At 38.7% G+C, this 20,025-nt stretch overlaps 1 long non-coding RNA gene and 1 pseudogene across 4 annotated transcripts in view; one reads left to right on the plus strand and one right to left on the minus strand.

Annotated features, from left to right (window-relative positions):
- The window catches only part of LOC139441103 (uncharacterized), a 302,417-nt gene that overhangs the window by 96,358 nt on the left and 186,034 nt on the right, over nucleotides 1-20,025 (plus strand). The window lies entirely within an intron of this gene.
- Nucleotides 928-2,957, minus strand: LOC112301095 (ribosomal protein eL22-like pseudogene; annotated as a pseudogene).

A 20,025-nucleotide genomic window follows, 5' to 3' on the forward strand; every position in this document is an offset into this window, starting at 1 on the left:
GTGATATGATATGTTTTTACCCACCAAAAATTAAGGTATCCTTTAAAGAAGAGGTCTCAACTTAGTGGCCCACAGATAATTTAGATCCCTAGATACATTTTTTTTGGCTCAGATTATGTTTAAAAAGTGTTTTTAAAATTGGTTGCATTATTTGAAGATCATAGAATTTCACATAAAAATTCAGATTTTAGGCAACACTGGTTTTTTTTTTTTCCTGCTTAGTAACAGTTTGCTGTAGCTGAGTGCTGGCTGCCCTAGCAGATGGGGCATTTTTCATTCTCTGTGTCATCTGCTTCCCTCATTTATGTTGATGCCCTTGACCCTGCATTATAAGCAATTAAGTTTGAGAAACTTGACTTGCATGGTCTGGAATGAAGACTAAAAGAACTAGAAGATTTTATTTCAGACTTTATGCATCTTTGTCATTTTATAGCACAGTGGTTAAATGTTTGGGCTCTGGAGTCAAAATTTCCTGGGAACAAGTGCTGATTTCTTTCAGATTAGCTGTGTGAGCTCAAGCAGTTTACTTAACCTCTTTGAACACTAGTTTTCTCAGTTAAATAGCAGTTGTATCTACCTTATAAGGTTAGTGTAAGGATTCCATTTGTATGAATGTGTATCCATTAAAGACATAGACAGGTGATGAGGATCCCGGCCCGCAGGATCCGGTGTTGTGACTGCAATAGACAAATACACACGGACTACAGAAATCCTGTGGAGAAAAAGGGATGGCATGGTCACTCTCTAAGTGAGAGAGGGTGAGAGGGCTAGAGAGAGCCCAAGAGAGAGAGAGAGCGGATCCCCGCCTGGACAGGCTTTTATTGCTTTTCTGGGCACAGTACATCAAGGATGGTCCTCATTTACTAGGCACAGGTTCACCACAGGTGATTACCTTTTAAGGACAACAAAGGACATGCAGATCCATCTTCATCTTGAATAATTTGGAAGAAAACAAAATTTGTAAGTCTCCTCGTTTGATGCAACCACACAAAACCAATCATGAAGACTGTTCTTCCTAAGGTATTTCTTGGTATGATATTTTAAATACCTTTTAGAGAACTGTTTCTCAGAAACAACTGTGATTTTATTCTTCTTTTTTTTATTGTTGTTCAAGTATAGTTGTCTCTATTTTCCACCTGCCACTCCCACCCTCTTCCACACATCCCCACCTCCAACCCTCAATCCTACAACCCCTTTGGCTTCGTCCATGTGTCTTTTATACATGTTCCTTGATGACCCTTTCCCTTTCATCCCTTGTTATCCCCTTCCCCCCTCCTCTCTGGTTACTGTCAGTTTTTTCTTTATTGTAATGTCTCTGGTAATATTTTGCAGGCTTGTTTGTTTTGTTGATTAGGTTCCACTTATAGGTGAGATCATATGGTATTTGTCTTTCATTGCTGGGCTTTTTTCACTTAACATAATGCTCTCCAGATCTATACATGCTGTCACAAAGGGTAGGAGCTCCTTCTTTCTTTCTACCACATAGTATTCCATTGTGTAAATGTACCAGTTTTTTCATCCACTCATTTGCTGATGGGCACTTACGTTGCTTACAGCACTTGGCTATTGTAAATTGTGCTGCTATGAACATTGGGGTGCATAGGTTCTTTTGAATTGGTGTTTCAGGATTCTTAAGATATAATCCCAGCAGTGGAATTGCCAGGTCAAAAGGCAGTTGCATTTTCAGTTTTCTGAGGAAATTCCATACTGTTTTCCACAATGGCTGCACCAGTCTGGATTCTCACCAACAGTGCACTAGTATAGGAGACTGTTCCTGTGTGGTGTGGGCCCAGCTCCCACTCAGAAAGGCCAGTGGGAATGTAAGGTCCAGCACATAGGATGCATGGGGAATCAGGCCTGCATTGTACCTAGGCTGCTATGAGACTTGCTTTTGCTAACACTCCCCCAACCTGAATTGAAGCTGTAAACATTTACTGCATATCTTTAAAGTAACTTCCTGAAATCTTTGCCAGACCTTTCAAGGATGAGTGTAACCAGTTTAACCACTTTTCCCTTTACATTTGCAAATATCCTTCTTTTTTTATGTAATTAGCAACATCCTCTCCTTTGTTTTCTGTAAAAGGTAACCACCTAAAGCGACCCTGTGCATAGTAAATGAGGACCTTCTTCAATGAATGTGCCTAGAAAAGCAATAAAAACCTGCCAAGGCAAGGGTCAGGGCATTCTCCCCTTAAGAGAGTGGCCATGCCTTCCCTTTTCCTCCACAGGACTCAGTAGTCCATGTGAATTTGTCTCATCTCAGTCACAACACACGGATCCCGCAGGCTGGGATCCACATCACACTAGGGTTCCCTTTTCTCTTCATCCTCTCCAACACTTGTTTGTTGATTTGTTTATGATGGCCATTCTGACTGGTGTGAGGTGATATCTCATTGTGGTTTTAATTTGCATCTCTCTGATGGCTAGGTGATGCTGAACATCTTTTCATATGTCTCTGGGCCCTCTGTATGTCCTCCTTGGAGAAGTAACTGTTCAGGTCCTTTGCCCATTTTTAATTGGGTTGTCTTCCTGCAGTGGAGTTGTGTGAGTTCTTTATATAGTTTGGACATCAAACCTTCGTCTGAGGTGTCATTGGCAAATATGTTTCACCATACAATTCATTCTCCTATCATCTTAATGCTGCTTTCTTTAGGTGTTCAGCAGCTTTTTATTTTGATGAAGTCCATTTGTTTATTATTTCCTTTATGTCCCTTGCTCTAGGGGACATATTGGTGAAAATATTGCTGCATGGAATATCTGAGATTTGTGATTTTATTCATGAAACATTCAATGTACACAACATTCCCAAGATCTCCAGTTACTCCACTGACTTTAATCTTCTCTGGTAGGAACTGTTCAAAATTTCCAGAATAACAAATTCCATTTTCTACTGGATGAACAAGGTCCAGCCCAAACTTTAAGATTGTCCTCTTGATATTCTTAACTTTTGGCACCATCATGAAAGTAGTCCATATGATCAGAGCTAGGTTGATAGTGTTATTAATTATATTTTCATGTAAGTACAACAAGGAGATTGTGAAAGCTGATGGAGATTATCCTGTTCTTAATATCCTTCTGAGCAGTGGAACTTGAGGGAATTGTATATATATAAAGAATGCCAAGCATTTCTAGGAAGTGATTTGTACATGTGAATGATGGTCTCCATTCTCTACCAGAGGTTTGGGAGCATGGGCCATTCTGACTAGCAAAGATCTAGACTCCATCTTCCTTTCTGTTTCATCATCTTCAGTTTGTAACTTTTGTTCTTATGGTGGCAAGATGGCTGCTCGAATTCTAGGTATTGTGTCTGCATTTTGGGCAAGGAAAACAGTGAAGGGAAAAGGAAAACAGGTATATTTTTGGGAAAACAATAGCCTTTCTGGAAACAATGGCCAATGAAATCTGCTTACATTCATTGGTCAGAACATCATTACAAGACTGCTGTGGAAAAAATCATGTTTCTGATAGTAAGAAAGGTGGGGCCATGTTGGATTTTTCAATGATCTAAGGTACATACACACACACACACACACATATAAAAATCAATGTCCACTCTCTCTTTTAACCTAAATGGCATCTACTCTAGGTATTGTTTCACAACTAATATTTCCCCACTTGTCAATTAGATACATTAGCAATTTATGGGGCTTTATTATAGAATTCAAATTTTCTCCCTATTATATATAATGTACAAGAGTAAATTGAGCTGACCATATCATATGCTATCATATGTTTCTATCATATACTTTGCTGATTTTAACCATTTTGCAGAGAAATTTATCTAGACTATATTTTATTTTTTATTTTTTCTGTAAATTTAGAAATACAAACATACTTGAAGTCTTTGACTTTGGCTACTTTAGAAACATCTACTTTTGAGTTTTGTAATAGCACCCAGCATAGCTCTATTGTGACTTTGATTTTTCCATTTTCTACTTAGCTTTCATGTAGTCATCTGTTATTTATCATTGTTAATGTTCTGGGCCCTAAGAAAACCACTATCTCCTACCTGTTATGACTTATTATTCTGTGGGTTTGAGACCAAGAGTGTAAGGATTGTGTGTTAACTAAGAGTGAACTGGTGTGTAAACAGATAGTTACAAATATCATCTAGAGATACTGTATAGGGGAGTTATGATTGATTCTTGGAGCTCTCAGTAGAATGTTTCTTTCTGTTTTTCAAGTCTGTTCTAGAAGCTTGAAGTTGTTCAACTTTCTCTGAAAGTTGGTTAGAAAAAGAAACAAACCAAAACCCCACAAAAAAACAGAACTAGAGAAAAAATCATATTAAGGGATACTTGGTGATTGTTTTTTTCAAACTCAGTCAGATGAGGGATGATGATGATTCATTCATTAATGAAGCTTTAATCATGGATCTGTTTCTGAATTCATGTAAACTGGGTGAGGTTCCAAGAATCCTAGAACTTCGTGCCTGCCACAAGGAGGTCAGAAGACTCACAGGAGCAACTTGTGAGCCTGCTGCATTGTTGGCAGTTAGTGAAACTGTGTATGATTCTATCATCAAACTATAAAAAAGAACCAGTCAGAAATGAAGAATGCAATATCTGAAATTAAGAATAAACTAGAAGGCGCAGCAGGTTAGATGAAGCAGAGAATCAAATCAGCAATTTAGAGGACAAAATAACAGTAAGCACCCAAGCAAAGCAACAAAAACATATTAGAATTTTTATGAAGGAAGTCTCCTCACATGTGTCAGAATGTGTATCATGAATAAATCAACAAAAAACAAGTGCTGGTGAGGATGCGGAGAAAAGGAGACCCTCATGCACTGTTGGTGGGAATGCAGACTGGTGCAACTACTGTGGAAGATAGTATGGAGTTTCCTCAAAAAACTAAAACTGTAGCTTCCATTTGACCCAATGGCTCTACTTCTGGATTTATAAGATTTCAGAAATATGAATTCAGAAGAATATATGCACCCCTATGTTCATAGCAGTATTTTACAATAGCCTAGATCTAGAAACAGCCCAAATGCCTATTGATAGATAAAACAGTAGATAAAAGAGTGGATAAAAAAGCCACAGTACATTTACATAAGGGAATATTACTCAGCTGTAAAAATAAAAAGAAATCTTACTTTTGGCAATAGCATGATGGACATGGAGAATATCATGCTAAGTGAAATAAACCAGTCGGAGAAAGACAAATTCTATATGATCTCACTTATATATGGAGTCTAACGAACAAAATAATTTAATAAACAAAATAGAAAGAGCATAGATACATAAAACAAACTAACAGCTTTCAAAGGGAATGGAGATTGAAGAACTAGGTGGGGAAAACTGGTGGGATTAAGCACATAGTCCCAGACAACAGTGTGATGATAGCCAGAGGGAAAAGGTGTTTGGGAACAGGTGAAAGAGGGCAATGGGAGGATAAATGGGGATGCAAAAACTTGACTTGGGGTGATGGACACATGATGCACTGTGCAGATGATGTTTGTTGAGTTGTGCACTTGAAACCTGATGGTTTTGTTAACCAATGTCATCTCACTAAACTCAATAAAAAATATATATATATATATGATTGTAGTATATTCCCTCCATGGCTGTTTGTGTTACTTCTCTGTTTGTAACCCTCTACTGGCTTCCCATGATTTAAGAATAAAGCCCATAGTGACCAGGCCCTGTCAGACCTGCCAACGTCCTTGCTCACTTTGTCCCAGCCATACTGGCTTGCTTGATGTTTCTAAGAATATTCTCATCTCAGGCTGTGTGCTCACTGTCTTGGACCATCATTCATGTTTACTATCCCATTTTACTGAGGACTTTTCTTTTTTAAAAAATTATTTTATTGTTATTCAATTACAGTTGTCTGCATTTACCACCCACAACTCCCCCTCACCCCAGCCAAACCCACTTCCCTCCCTTGCTTCTACCCCTTCCTTGGTTTTGTCCATGTGTCCTTTATAGTTGTTCCTGAAAACCCTCCCCCCCATTATCCCCTCCCACCTCCTGACTGGTTACTGTCAGATTGTTATTAATTTCAATGCCTCTGGTTATATTTTGTTTGTTTTTTCTTTTGTTGATTAGTTTCCAGTTAAAGGTGAGATCATATGCTATTTGTTCCTTACCACCTGGCTTATTTCACTTAGCATGATGCTCTTCACTTCCATTTATGTTGTTGCAAAGGATAGGAGCTCCTTCTTTCTCTCTGCTGCATAGTATTCTATTGTGTAAAGGTACCAGTTTTTTTATTCACTTATTTACTGATGGGCACTTAGGTTGCTTCCAGCACTTGGCTATTGTGAGTTGCGCTGATATGAACATTGGGGTGCATAGATACTTTTGGATGGGTGTTTCAGGGCTCTTAGGGTATAATCCCAGCAGTGAAATTGCTAGGTCAAAAGGCAGTTCCATTTTTAGTTTTCTGAGGAAATTCCATACTGTTTTCCACTGTAGCTGCACAAGTCTGCATTCCCACCAACAGTGCACTAGGGTTCCCTTTTCTCTGTATCCTCTAAAACACTTGTTTGTTGATTTGTTTATGATGGCCATTCTGACCAGTTTGAAGTGGTATCTCATTGTGTTTTTAAATTGCATCTCTCTGATGACTAGTGATGCTGAGCATCTTTTCATATATGTCTCTGGGCCTTCTGTATGTCTGCCTTGGAGAAGTGTCTGTTCAAGTCTTATGCCCATTTTAGATTTCATTTAAATCTAAAATTTCCCATTTTAGATTTAATTAGGTTGTTTGTCTTCCTGGAGTGGAGTTGTGTGAGTTCTTTATATATTTTGGAGATTGAACCCTTGTCTGAGGTGTAGTTGGCAAATCTCTGTGCTCATATAGTTGGTTCTCTTTTCATTTTAATGCTGTTTTCTTTAGCCATGCAGCAGCTTTTTAATTTGACGAAGTCCCATTTGTTTATTCTTTCCTTTATGTCCCTTGCTTTAGGGGACATATCAGTGAAGATATTGCTGGGTGGAATGTCTGAGATTTTCCTGCTGATGTTTTCCTCTATGACTTTTATGGTATCACAACTTATAGTTAAGTATTTCATCCACCTTGAATTTATTTTTATGTATCGTATATGTTGGTGATTGAGTTTCATTTTTTTTGGATGTAGCTGTCCAGATCTCCCAGCACCATTTGTTTAAGAGGCTATTTTTGCTGCATTTTATGCTGCTACCCTCTTTGTCAAAAATCAGTTGACTGTAGAGACTTGGGTTTATTTCTGGGCTCTCTGTTCTGTTCCATTGGTCTATGTGCCTGTTTTTATGCCAGCACCAGGCTGTTTTGATTACAGTGACCTTGTAATACAGTTTAATATCAGGTATTGTGATCCCTCCTGCTTTGTTCTTCCTTCTCAAAATTACTGCAGCTAGTCAGGGTCATTTATGGTTCCATATAAATTTTTGAAATGTTTGTTCTACATCTATGAAATATGCCATTGGTACTTTAATAGGTATTGCATTGAATCTATAATTTGCTTTGGGTAATATGTACATTTTGATGATGTTAATTCTTCTAATCCATGAGCCTGGTACATGCTTTTATTTGTTTGTGTCTTCCTTAATTTCTTTCTTCAATGTTGTATAGTTTTCTGAGTACAGGTCTTTTACCTCCTTGGTTAGGTTTATTCTTAAGTATTTTATTTTTCTTGTTGCTATAGTCAATGGAGTCTTTTCCCTGATTTCTGCTTCTGATATTTCATTGTTGGTGTACAAAAATGCCTTTGATTTCTGAATATTGACTTTGTACCTTGCTATTTTGCCAAATTCACTTATTTAGGTCGAGTAGTTTTTTGTTGGAGACTGTAGGATTTTTTTTTTTTTTAGCTAATGTTTTTATTTATTTTTATTTATTCCTGCACTATTCGTTTCTCAAAAATTTATTCCTTTGGCCATCAACTATTAACTCTTCAGGACCAAGAGCCTTATGAAAAGTGCTAAACATCTTTTTTTTTCTTACCCCCACCCTTCACTCCACTCCATCCTGCCCACCCCCTCCCTCCCACATTCCCCCACTATAGTTCATGTCCATGGGTCATACATATAAGTTCTATGGCTTCCCCATTTCCTATAGTGTTCTTACCCTCCCCCTGTCTATTTTATACCTACCATTTATGCTACTTATTCTCTGTACCTTCCCCCCACCTCTCCCCCTCCCAAATCCCTATTGATAACCCTCCACGTGATCTCCATTTCTGTGGTTCTGTTCCTGTTCCAGTTGTTGGCTTAGTTTGCTTTTGTTTTTGTTTTAAGTGTGGTTGTTAATAACTGTGAGTTTGTTGTCATTTTACTGCTCCTAGTTTTGATCTTCTTTTTCTTAAATAACTCCCTTTAACATTTCATATAATAAGGGCTTGGTGATGATGAACTCCTTTAACTTGACCTTCTCTGGGAAGTACTTTATCTGCCCTCCCATTCTAAATGAAAGCTTTGCTGGATAGAGTAATCTTGGATGTTGGTCCTTGCCTTTCATGACTTCAAATACTTCTTGCCATCTCCTTCTTGCCTGTAAGATCTCTTTTGAGAAATCCGCCGACAGTCTAATGGGAACTCCTTTGTAGGTAACTGTGTCCTTATCTCTTGCTGCTTCTAAGATTCTCTCCTTCTGTTCCATCTTGGCTAATGTAATTATGATGTGCCTTGGTGTGTTCCTCCTTGGGTCCAGCTTCTTTGGGACTCTCTGAGCTTCCTGGACTTCCTGGAAGTCTATTTCCTTTGCCAGATTGGGAAAGTTCTCCTTCAGTATTTGTTCAAAATAAGTTTCCATTTTTTTGTTCTTCCTCTTCTCCTTCTGGTACCCCTATAATTTGGATGCGGGAACATTTGAAGATGTCCTGGAGGTTCCTAAGCCTCTCCTCATTTTTTATGAATTCCCGTTTCTTCATTCTTTCCTGGGTGGATGTTTCTTTCTTCCTTCTGGTCCACACCATTGATTTGAGTCCCAATTTCCTTCGCATCACTATTGGTTCCCTATACATTTTCCTTTGTTTCTCTTAGCATAGGCTTCATTTTTTCATCTAGTTTTTGACCAAATTCAACCAATTCTGTGAGCATCCTAATTACCAGTGTTTCGTACTGTACATCTGATAGGTTGGCTATCTCTTCATTGCTTAGTTGTATTTGTTCTGGAGCTTTGATCTGTTCTTTCATTTGAGACATTTTTTTTTGTCTTGGTGCGCCTGTTGTGTAAAGGGGAGGACCCTTAGTTATTCACCAGGGCTGGGTAAGGCTGGTTGCACTGTGATGCTATATGTGAGGGAGGTGCTGAGAGGGAGCAATGGTGCCTGCTCCACTCTCAGCCAGATTTCAGTCACTCCCTCCTCTACCCACAATCAAATTGGGACCCTCTGGTGCTGATTCCTGGTGTGTGGGCTTTTGCACACTCTAGGCCCCTGTGGGTCTCTCCCACAAACTCTCCTGTGAGGCCAGGAGTTTCTCCTGCTGACGCCTCAACCCCCATGGGTGTTTTCAGTCAGGGGTTTGAGGCTTTATTTCCCCGATCTAGAGCCCTGGGTTGCACAGTCTGTTTCGCTCCCCCACCATTCCTCCTGGTTTATCTATATGGGTCCATGGGGTCTGGTAGCTGTCACACTGCCTGCCCCATTAGTTCCACAATCTGCCACCTCTGTGGATCCGGCTGCATTGCTGTGAGTCCTCTCAGCTGGGGCTGCCATCTCCGCCCCTCCTACCGGTCTGGATGAATGTGTCTTCTTTATCTCTTTGGTTGCCAGACTTCCATGCGGTTTGATTTTCTGTTAGTTCTGGTTGTTTTTTATATTTAAATTGTTGTCCTTCTTTTGGTTGTGCAAGGAGGTGCGGTGTGTCTACCTATGACTCCATCTTGGCCAGAGGCTCGAAAAGTCAGACTGTAGGATTTTCTATGTACACTATCATGCCATCAGCAAACAATGACAGTTTTACTTCCTCCTTTCCAATTTGGATGCCTTTTATTTCTTTTTCTTGTCTGATTGCTGTGCCTAGGACTTCCAATACTCTGTTGAATAGAAGTAGTGAAAGCAGACATCCTTGTCTTGTTCCTAATTTTATTGGGAAAGCTTTTAGTTTTTGCCCATTGAGTATGATGTTGGCTGTAGGTCTCTCATATATGGCCTTTATTATGTTGAAGAATGCTCCTTCTATTCCCACTTCGCTGAGTGTTTTTATTATAAATGGGTGCTGCACCTTCTCAAATGCTTTTTCTGCATCTATTGATATGATCATATGATTTTTGTCTTTCATTTTGTTTTCATGATGAATTATGTTTATTGATTTGCATATATTGTATTATCCTTGCATCCTGGTCATGGTGTATGGTCCACTTAATCATGGTGTATGATCTTTTTAATGTATTGCTGGATGTGTTTGGCAATATCTGTTTGAGAATTTTAGCATCTATGTTCATCAGCAATATTGGCCTGAAGTTTTCTTTCTTTGTTATGTCTTTATTTGTTTTGGGGAGTAGGATGATGCTGGCTTCGTAGAAAGAGTTTGGGATTCTTCCATCTTCTTGGATTTGTTTTAATGACCTGTGGAGGATAAGGGATTAGCTCATCCTTAAATGCTTTGTAAAATTCTCCTGTGAAACCATCTGGTCCAGGGTTTTTGTGTGTCAGGAGTTTTTTGATTACTGCTTCAATTTCATCTGCTGTTATTAGTCTGTTCAGGGTTTGTGCATCTTCTTCATTCAGTTTTGGAAGGTTATATTTTTCTAGAAATTTGTCCATTTCATCTTGGTTTTCAAATTTCTTGGCATAATCTTCTTCATAGTAATTTCTTACAATCTTTTGTGTTTCTGTGGTATCAGTTGTAATCTCTCCTCTCTCACTCTGGTTGTGTTTATTTGGGTCCTCTCTCTTTTTTCCTTGATGAGTCTGCCTAAAGGCTTGTCGATTTTGTTTGTTTTTTCAAAGAACCAGCTTCTGGATTCGTTGATCCTTACAATTGTGCCTTTAGTCTCTATGTTGTTTAACTCTGCTCTGATCTTGGTAATTTCCTTCCTTTTACTTGCTCTGTGCTATCTTTGCTGTTGTTCCTCGAGTTCTTGTAGATGTAGTGTTAGATTGTTTATTTGAAAAATTTCTATCTTTTTTAGGTAAGCCTGTATTGCTACAAACTTCCACTGAGGACTTTTCTTAAGTGCCATCTGTTCAGGTGTCCCTTCTCTACCTGCTAGCTTTCTTTATAATTCTTTATGAATGTCAAAATTATTTGACATTTATTATATTTTAATTTTCTACTGTTTATTGTTTTTCTGTCATCAAAAGAGAGAATTTTCACAGTTATATCTCCTGAGTAGTTCTAGTCCATGGTAGGTGCTCATTAAATATTTTTTAACTCTGTGAATGAGTTCTACATATGAAGAGTCACTGTGCCTTATTTATTTCTGTATTCTGTGATTCTGGGAATATATTTAGCAGTAGTAGTAACAATAATCATTAATGCTTATTGATGGTTGCTGTGCTCCAGGCTCTGTTTTAGGTGCTTTGCAAGTCTTCATTTTTTAAAAAAGCCTTTGTTATAGATAATACTACTAGCTCTATTTGTACATATGAGAAATTGAGGCACAGTTGTTGAGCAGCTAGACCAGAGTCAGCTACTCAACAAACCAAGGATCCAGAATGCCTTTGGCTTGGGAATGTTTCCCCCTTAACCACTTCGCTGTAATGTCATTTCCTATAGCAGGTATTCAGTACAAATTTATTGTGTTGAAATGAATAATTAAAGGGCCATATCATGGAAAATGTATACTAAGAGCTGAAAGTGTAGAGGGTGCTAATTGTGTTGTATAAATTAGATGTAGGATAGGAATTAGGCAAAGGGAGTGATCTAGGGAAGATAGAGGTCATGACCCAACCTGTCCCTCACGATAGCCTCACCTCAAAAGGGACATGGGAGCTATCTAGATGTTAAGAGCAAGTCTCTTTTAGTAGGCAGATGGGAGGTAAGGTGGGCATTCCAGGGAAAATAATACTAAATAATATATCATGCATTTCAAATATTACTTAAAGCAGACTATAAGGTTATAGAAAGAAGATGGATGTTACAGAGTTACATTTTTCTGTATTAAATACAGAACTGACTCATATCTATTAACATTTGAAGATTTATTTTTAGAACACTAGCAGAGAAAAATGTTCTTTCCCCCTTAACTCTCTATTAGATAATAATACCAATGAAAGCTTTCGGCTACATAAATATTGTGACAATTCAAGTTTGTATCTATTTGACATGGTAAATTGAAGTATAATTTACTTATTCAGATATCACATTACTTCACATTATTACCATGTTATTGCAGAAGATTCAACTGTAAGAACCATCAGTTTTCCTTACAATGGAGAAGAGTTTATTATGGAGAAGTTATTTCAGGACACTATTGGGAAACACATAGGATTTTCACGTCCAAAAGCATTATCTAACCCAATCATGTATATGAGATGAGGAAGTTTCTTATTTCCCCCTCAGGGCTCATAAGAACTGAAGGTTTCAGTTTTTGCTTGTGTGTGTGTGTGTGTGTGTGTGTTTAGATGGTAGTGCTACATTGAGGGTGGTATAATAATGTTTGGGAACTTTGTTAATGAATTTCATTGAGCTAGGATTCAGGATCAGTAAATATGAAAAGAAATTGATTACAGGTATGTGTTGACTTTTACGCTGAAGCAGAAGCTTGGCCAGTTCATTTCAAAATTTTAATTGGAGTTGCATTTAGGAAGCCTGGTAAATTATACTACCTACTCTAGGTTTGAACTGCCTGAGAGAGAGTCTCAGAGTCAGGCAAGTGGAAATGAGCACATGGCCTTGGGCACTCTTGCTGCTGATTGGGGAATGCACCTTTAGGTCTGTAGCCAAAAAGGGTTGGTAATTCTTCTGTCTGTAATTAAATGAGCTTTGATAGCTGTTGCTAGCAGATTTGGACAACCACAGGCCCTCTGCATAGAAGTAGCCCTTACATGGCCCAGAACTGACCCAATATAAGTGACAACATTCAATTACTCACTCCTTTGTAGAGGCCTGGTTCCTCCTAAGACTGTTTGGCATGAAACAGTCACCTCCCTCTAGACCAGCTCTTTCTGACCCTCTATTTCTATATTGGCTGTATTCAGTCTTGAGACTCAAAGCCAGGGCTGATTCATTATTTCTTCTCACTGATGTGGTGCTAAGACCTCAAGCAGGGATTCTAGAAGAGTGGTCTGTAGTCGCTTGCATCAGAATCACCTGTAAGCTGATGACACACTTATTTCTGAGCTCCCACTCAGATGTACTGAGCCAGTCTCTTGATCTTATCCTAGGGATCTGAATTATGAATACAGTTTCCTGCTCTTTCTGGGTATGCTAAAGTTTGCTCACCCCTCTCCTGTAGGTATGACTTTAATACTATCTCCTGAAATTGTTTCCTGCCAGTTCTGCTGCCATCATCCCAGGATACAGTCACATTTATCTCTCCCTCAGGTCACCTCTCCCTGAGTTTTGCCTTCCATTAATCTTTCCTGCCTACCATGACCAGATGAAGCAGTTTTAAAATTCGGGTAGGCTAACCTGACTTTTAGCCTACCCCTAAGTGTTTAGTATGTATGAGTTGCATTTATTTTTTGTTTGTTTGTGTGTATGTGTGTTTAAGTTGGTTTTTCCTTGACAAACTGTTCCAATGAATCAAGTTGATCTTTTGGGAGGAGCAAATGAGGTGAACAGGAGACAGTCTTACACATTCCATGTGCTATGAGGTATACATGCTCCCATCCTAAGAGAGTCATACCTGAAAAAGTGGCAGAGGAACTAGCGATTGTGGCCTTGGGGGAAGGAGTGGTGTAGTGAAGACATCATTTCCTCTGGAGGTGGCAGTAGAAATTATTGCCAGAACCAATGGCATTGGATTTGGAAGATGTCAAATGGGCACAGAAATGTTGAGGAGATGGGGAAGTAATATAATTCAATATGCATGTCGATTTTTACCTTTAATCCAATTTCAAGGTACCACTGCTACCAAAAGTCAACACATACCATACCTTTAATCAATTTCTTTTCATATTTACTGATCCTGAATCCTTGGTCAATGAAATTCATTAATAAAGTTCCCAAACATTATTATACCACTCTCAACATAGCACTATCATCTACACATACACACAAAAGCAAAAACTGAAACCTTCAGTTCTTATCAACCACTATCAACTATTGTCCACAGAAAAGCTGAATAGTAGAATGAAAAGACTGCTGAAAAAGTCTACTGTATTAAGATGCCTGCTTCCTAAGGAAAGGCATATAGGTCACAGGAAACTCCAGTCACATGCTGTGCCTAAAGAACTGAACGATGGGAATGGTGACCATACTTTTTACTTGCTAAGGCATGACTGAGAGCAGAGAGAGGCTACTGTCTGATTCATTTTCTCTCATCCATGTCTTAGCACTGGAGTCATGTGTCAGGTAGGGCCTCAGAGAATGCTGGACAGGTTCACTTTGTGTGTGCTGCCTGTGAACATGGAGAAGCAGATTTCCACAGGTGCTATGTGTAGCAGTGAGTGGCACAGTCCTGCAGCCAACCTCTTGTGTTCAAATCTTCATTCTGCCATTTAATGGCTGTGGAAACTAAGGTTAGTTACTCAATCTTTCTATGCCTCAATTTCCTCAATTATAAAATGGGGCTAATAATAGCATCTACCTTTTAGTATAGTTGTGAAGATTAAATGCATTATTGCATATAAAGCAGACTTACTGCTATAAAAGTGAGAGCTATTAGTAGCAGTAGTATTAATCTTTTCTAGAGAAATTCCTGCATTAATTCCTGACACAGAAATAGGGCCTTAAAAATGTTTGATGAATGACTTCGGCATGTGCTTCAAAGTGGGAACTGCACACAGAGGTTACAAATGTTCCCAGAACATGCTGTACACCTAGGAAATTAATGTGGATTTTATGAGCAGGTGATTTTATTCCTTATTGTGCTTAAGTCTACTGATTTGGAGCTGTCAGCCTTTGAGGAGCTCAGTGCTTCTGGTCAATCAGTTGGAGGCACCAGGGTGTGGATTGCGCAGGGTAGTAGCCACACCTGTGGTCTAGTTTGGGCTGGTGGCCCTAGGCTGTCAAGAGAGAAAGGCTAGAACAACTCCAGACTACCATGGGACCAAGGGACTTCATGCCAATTAAAAGTTTTGTTGGAATTTTTTTGTGTTTTATTTTTTAAGATCACCTTCTATTTAAACTTCTAAAGGAAGGATGGTGTTAGATTTTTCCTGAGACAAGGCAAGTCTAGGGTTAGAGAGCAACTCCACTTAGTTCAGTGTTTTAGGAAACAATAGTAACTGGAGCAAGAGTGGCACTTGGTCATTCCCATCCCAAATGGGACAGTGAGCTCCGTGTGGTGTTTGGCAGGCATGGTGGTTCCCAGGTGCAAACCAGGAAAGATTCCTCATGCAGGAATATGTTTGCTGCTAAACCAACTATGGACCACAATTACTGCACATGAGGCAGGACTAGGGCTTCATTTTTCCCTCTCTGTGGCCATGCCATCAGCCAGCTGCTCAGCTTCTTTCATTGAGTATTGAAGAAAAGAGAATTTAAGAGTTTTAATTCATTTTTTAAAGCCATGTGTGTTGTAGCTCTTCAGTGTTTTTTGGATAGATTGCAGACCTAGCCTTACAAATGGTTTTTCTAAAATCATTTGACAAAACCTTGATTTCTGGCCAGAGAGGTTTTCCTGCCACAGCACTCACGTTTGCAGTAGGGCCTTCTTTCTCCCTATCTTCATCTTTTCTTGAGACTTAGCACAAGGGAACAAAAGCATTTCTTTTGAGAAGGGACAGTATCATATCAAAGATTCTACCTGGAAACCAAGGGAGGTGAAGAGGTCAAACTTTCTGCCTGTATATTAAATCTGTGGTCACTGCTTTGTGCTCTTGGTGTATGCATCAGGGCCTCTGCTATTTTCTTTTCACCCCAGCCCAGTGCCTCTGTGACTGTAGCTGATGTCTGACCTCAGAAACTTCTAGCCAGCTTCTGGAGTTGGTCATGTTGCATTGTTCTGTTTAATTCCAAAGACCTGGCACCTCCTTTGCAGCAAACTTTTTAATTAGGATCAACTGATCTCAAAGTTAAACTTCTAATGGATTAAGGTGAGATTAGAAAGCAGAGATGCAGGCCACATGTCAGTAAAGGAGGGATTTGAATTATTTTTTGAAGAGGTAGGGGAACATTTCTCAATAAGAAAAGGTGAATTTCATTGTAGTGTTAATGAAGCTTGAATTGGTGCTTGTTTAAGACCTGTTTGAAGCGTTTGCATTTACATCATTCATAAAACTTTCACTTCTGCCTTGATTAATTAATATTTTTGGCCTGAAGCCCATTTTATTATGAATTACTTTTGGGGTTTTTTTTGGACATTGTTTCAAACATACTTAAATGGTGTAGTGTTATTGTCCATGATGGTGGCTGAGCTTGAGCAAATCTTGCCCTGTCTGAGAGAGGAGGGCACACCTGTCCAGCTCATTTGATCTCTGCTTAGATGTCACCTTTCTTGGCCACTCCTTTTAAAAGTCCTCTTCAGCTGTCACTCTTTATCCTGTTATTACTTTTATTCATAGAACTTAATTGCTGTCTACATTTTACTATACAGGGTGGGGCAAAAGTATACAGGGTGTTCATACAGAAAATAATGAAATAACTAATAAGAAATAATATAAGAATAAACTCTTTGCATACTCACAGCTGTACATGTGCTTTTGCCCCACCAACCTGTATTTAATTGTTTATTGTATGTGTTTCTCTGCTAGACACAATCTCCAGAAGGGCAGGGACTTTTGTCTGGTTCATTCACTGCTGTAGCCTCATCACATAGAATAGAGATCAGTCAACTAAAGATCTGGCCCATAGTTTGTCTTTGTATTGCCTAAGAACCAAGAATGATTTTTACATTTTTAAAGGGTTAAAAAAACTGAAGGAATAACATGCAAAAGAGACAATATGTGGTCCACAAAGCCTAAAATATTTACTATTTAGCTCTTTAGAGAAAATGTCTATCAACCCCTGGCTTTTGAGCAGGTTCTCAACAAATATTTTCATAGTGAATAAAACAATTCAATTCAGTGAATTGAGTAATTAGATTACTCAATTTTGGAATCTTCATCTAGCTAGAATGATGCCTCACAAATATCTGGTGTTCAGTAAAGTTTCTTAAATAAGGCCAGGAAGACATAAAAAGGCATTCCTGTCTTTGAAAACAATAATCGAGATAAAGTTTTTCTTTTTTTTTGTAGCTTAGAGTTTTAGTGCTAAATTCCTTTACAGCCACAGGGGCACCATGAGTCATTACAACACACAGTTGCTGACAAATCTGTTATTATAAGCATCCAAAAGAAAAACATTAATAGTGATGGACATGAATGATGTTTTTTGATTTTTGCCCCAACTCTAGAGGATGTAAAAGTGTACTGTTTTAAAGTAATGTTTCCAAAGTGATGTCCCAGAATCACTTGTGTCTGAACCTCCTCAGTGGCTACTTGTTTAAAAATGTGGGCCCTTTGACTCCACTTCAGATTCATTGAATCAGAATCACTGGAGGATGACCCCAGGAATTTACATTTTTCACAAGCCCCACATATGATTCAGATATTCACAAAGGTAAAAAATAATTGTTCTGCAAGCAAAACAGAGACAGACTTATAGATGGAGAACAGATGACAGCTAGTGGGGGGATGGAGAAAAAGGAAAAAGGAGTCATGGACAAGGACAACAGTGGGGTGGTTGCTGGGGGAGAGGAGTATAAGGGACTGTATGGTAATGGAAAAAATATAATAAAGATTATATAGAAAATAATTGTCCTGAATTCAGCTATTGGCTGGTGTGGTAGGAAGGAGAAGGTTGGAATTTACTGTGTGAGTGTAGAGCAAGAATACTTCCGTTGTCATGGGCACACTCCATGCCGGCATTTCCTAGGCTTCCATGTCGTACAAATCACACTTTGGATCTTGTTAAAATGTAGGTTCAGATTTAGGTCTGGAGTGGAGCCTCAGATTCTGCATTTCACATAGGCTACTTGGGTGATGCTGACGGTACCTGTTCTTGGACCTCATTTAGCACAACACAAAATTAGAGCAGGATTTGGCAAATTTTTTCTTTAAAGCATCAGAGAGTAAAAGTATTAGGCTTTGCAGGTCATACAGCTGCTGTTGCAACTACTTACATCTGCTGTTGTAGCACAAAATCAGCTATAGATTATACATACATGAATGGGTATAGCTGCATCCCAATAAAACTTTATTTACAGAAATAGGTAGCCAGTCAGATCTGCTGTGATGTCCATAATTAGCCAGCCCTTGGTTAGAGATCATACTGATTATTATTGCTGTTCTTCAGAGTTATTCTCCAGCTTCCATATAACAGGTAATTTGGTAGGTGTTTTATTTTTATTTTTTATTTTTATTCATTTGCATCATGGTATAAGATCTGGAAGCATAATTAAAGAACTTTATCAAGGATGCACAGCTACTGGGTAATAGAATAAAGACTTGAACCCTGACCTTTGGACTTCAGGCTGTTTTTTTCTGCTACACCAAGTGAGTTCCACATTAGCAATAAGTTTTCCTTTGGAAATAGTGCTTTTTTTTGAAGGACTACTAGAATTAAACTTTTTGAGAACAGGAGTTTTTATGTTTTTATGAACATAGGGGGCACTTGATAAACATTTATTGACTGAATGCCTATCTCATGACTTCCCAGTTCTAATATTTGTGTTTTTATAGGAGGATATTTCAGAGAGTAAGTAATGCAACAAATGATAGAGGTGGTGAACCTTGTTATAACTCCTAGAACCCAGATTTTTCTACACACTGGCTCCTTCATACTCAGCAGTTCACTTAGGTTTGGTAAGTGCCATTTGCAGGGACCTAAATGGTTGTCTTGTGCCTTCTAACAGATATTATTAACCCCTCTTAATTTTGAGCTCCACTTTCTCCTCAGCATTGGCAATAAAGTTGTGTTTTGGCAAACCATCATGGTAAATGGAAGAATCAAGGATTATTCCTGCAGTAAGATATTCCATACATATCTCACATCTTCTTGTGACTGGGGAGATTCTCTGAAACAAATCAATAGTCAATTCTTATGCCACCAATCAGAAGAAATAAGGGGCCTGACAGAAGGATGATACACCCTTTCCTTCTTTCTTCTCTGTAGTTTTTCATTTTAGAAGACTTAATAAGATTTAAAAAACTTAAGTCCACAGACCATTCTGGAATGGGTTTCTTGGTAACAGTACTGCATATTAGAAAGCACAGTGTAATTTGCATGGGGTTCTTTTGATGCAAAGTGAAAGGCAATTTGGTAGGTGTGTTTAAAGTGTCACAGACAATTTAAAAGAGGGTCCCTGAAGAAGGCAAATGAAATGGCTGCCCTGAAATGGAGTCACTGAAGTAAAGATACTGCTGATGGCTGAGCCTGGCTTTTGATCCTGAGGAGACAAGAAGGAGAGCACAGCGGCTGAAGCCACAAGGATCTTGAGAAGTCATATTGATTCATCACTTATGAGCATTTTTGACCCCAGTCACTTAACTGTCACCCGCAAGCCAATTTTGTACGTATGCAAGATTGCCACACAACATCTGGGCTTTGCAGTGAAATTTCTTAAGAAAATTTTCTCTCTGTGGTGCATTTGAGCAATGTGACTAGTTTACCTTGGATAAAGAAATCACAGCTTTACAAGTTTGGGGGTTTATTTATTAATGATTTTATTATTACCATGCCTTTTAGAAGCTAGCTGGAAAGGAAGAAATACCTTTGTTTCTACCATCATGTTCTCTACCACATTTATTCATTCACTCACAAGTATTTGAGTATTGACTGTGCATAAGGTGTGCTCTTATTGTAGGGAAACAAAGTCTTTGCCCCCAAGGAGCTTTCAATGCTAATGAGTGAAGTTAGACAATGAACAATCACAAAAAAGTAATTCTCAGTAAAAGTAAAATAAGGTGATGAGTTCTCAGGTGAAAAATAGCACAGAATCAAGGTATTAGGGAAGCAGGGTGGATGTGGGGGGGTAGTTATTTCAAACAGGGTCATCAGGGAA

Source organism: Desmodus rotundus, chromosome 8 (genome assembly GCF_022682495.2).
Source record: "Desmodus rotundus isolate HL8 chromosome 8, HLdesRot8A.1, whole genome shotgun sequence".
Classification (NCBI taxonomy): Eukaryota; Metazoa; Chordata; class Mammalia; order Chiroptera; family Phyllostomidae; genus Desmodus; species Desmodus rotundus.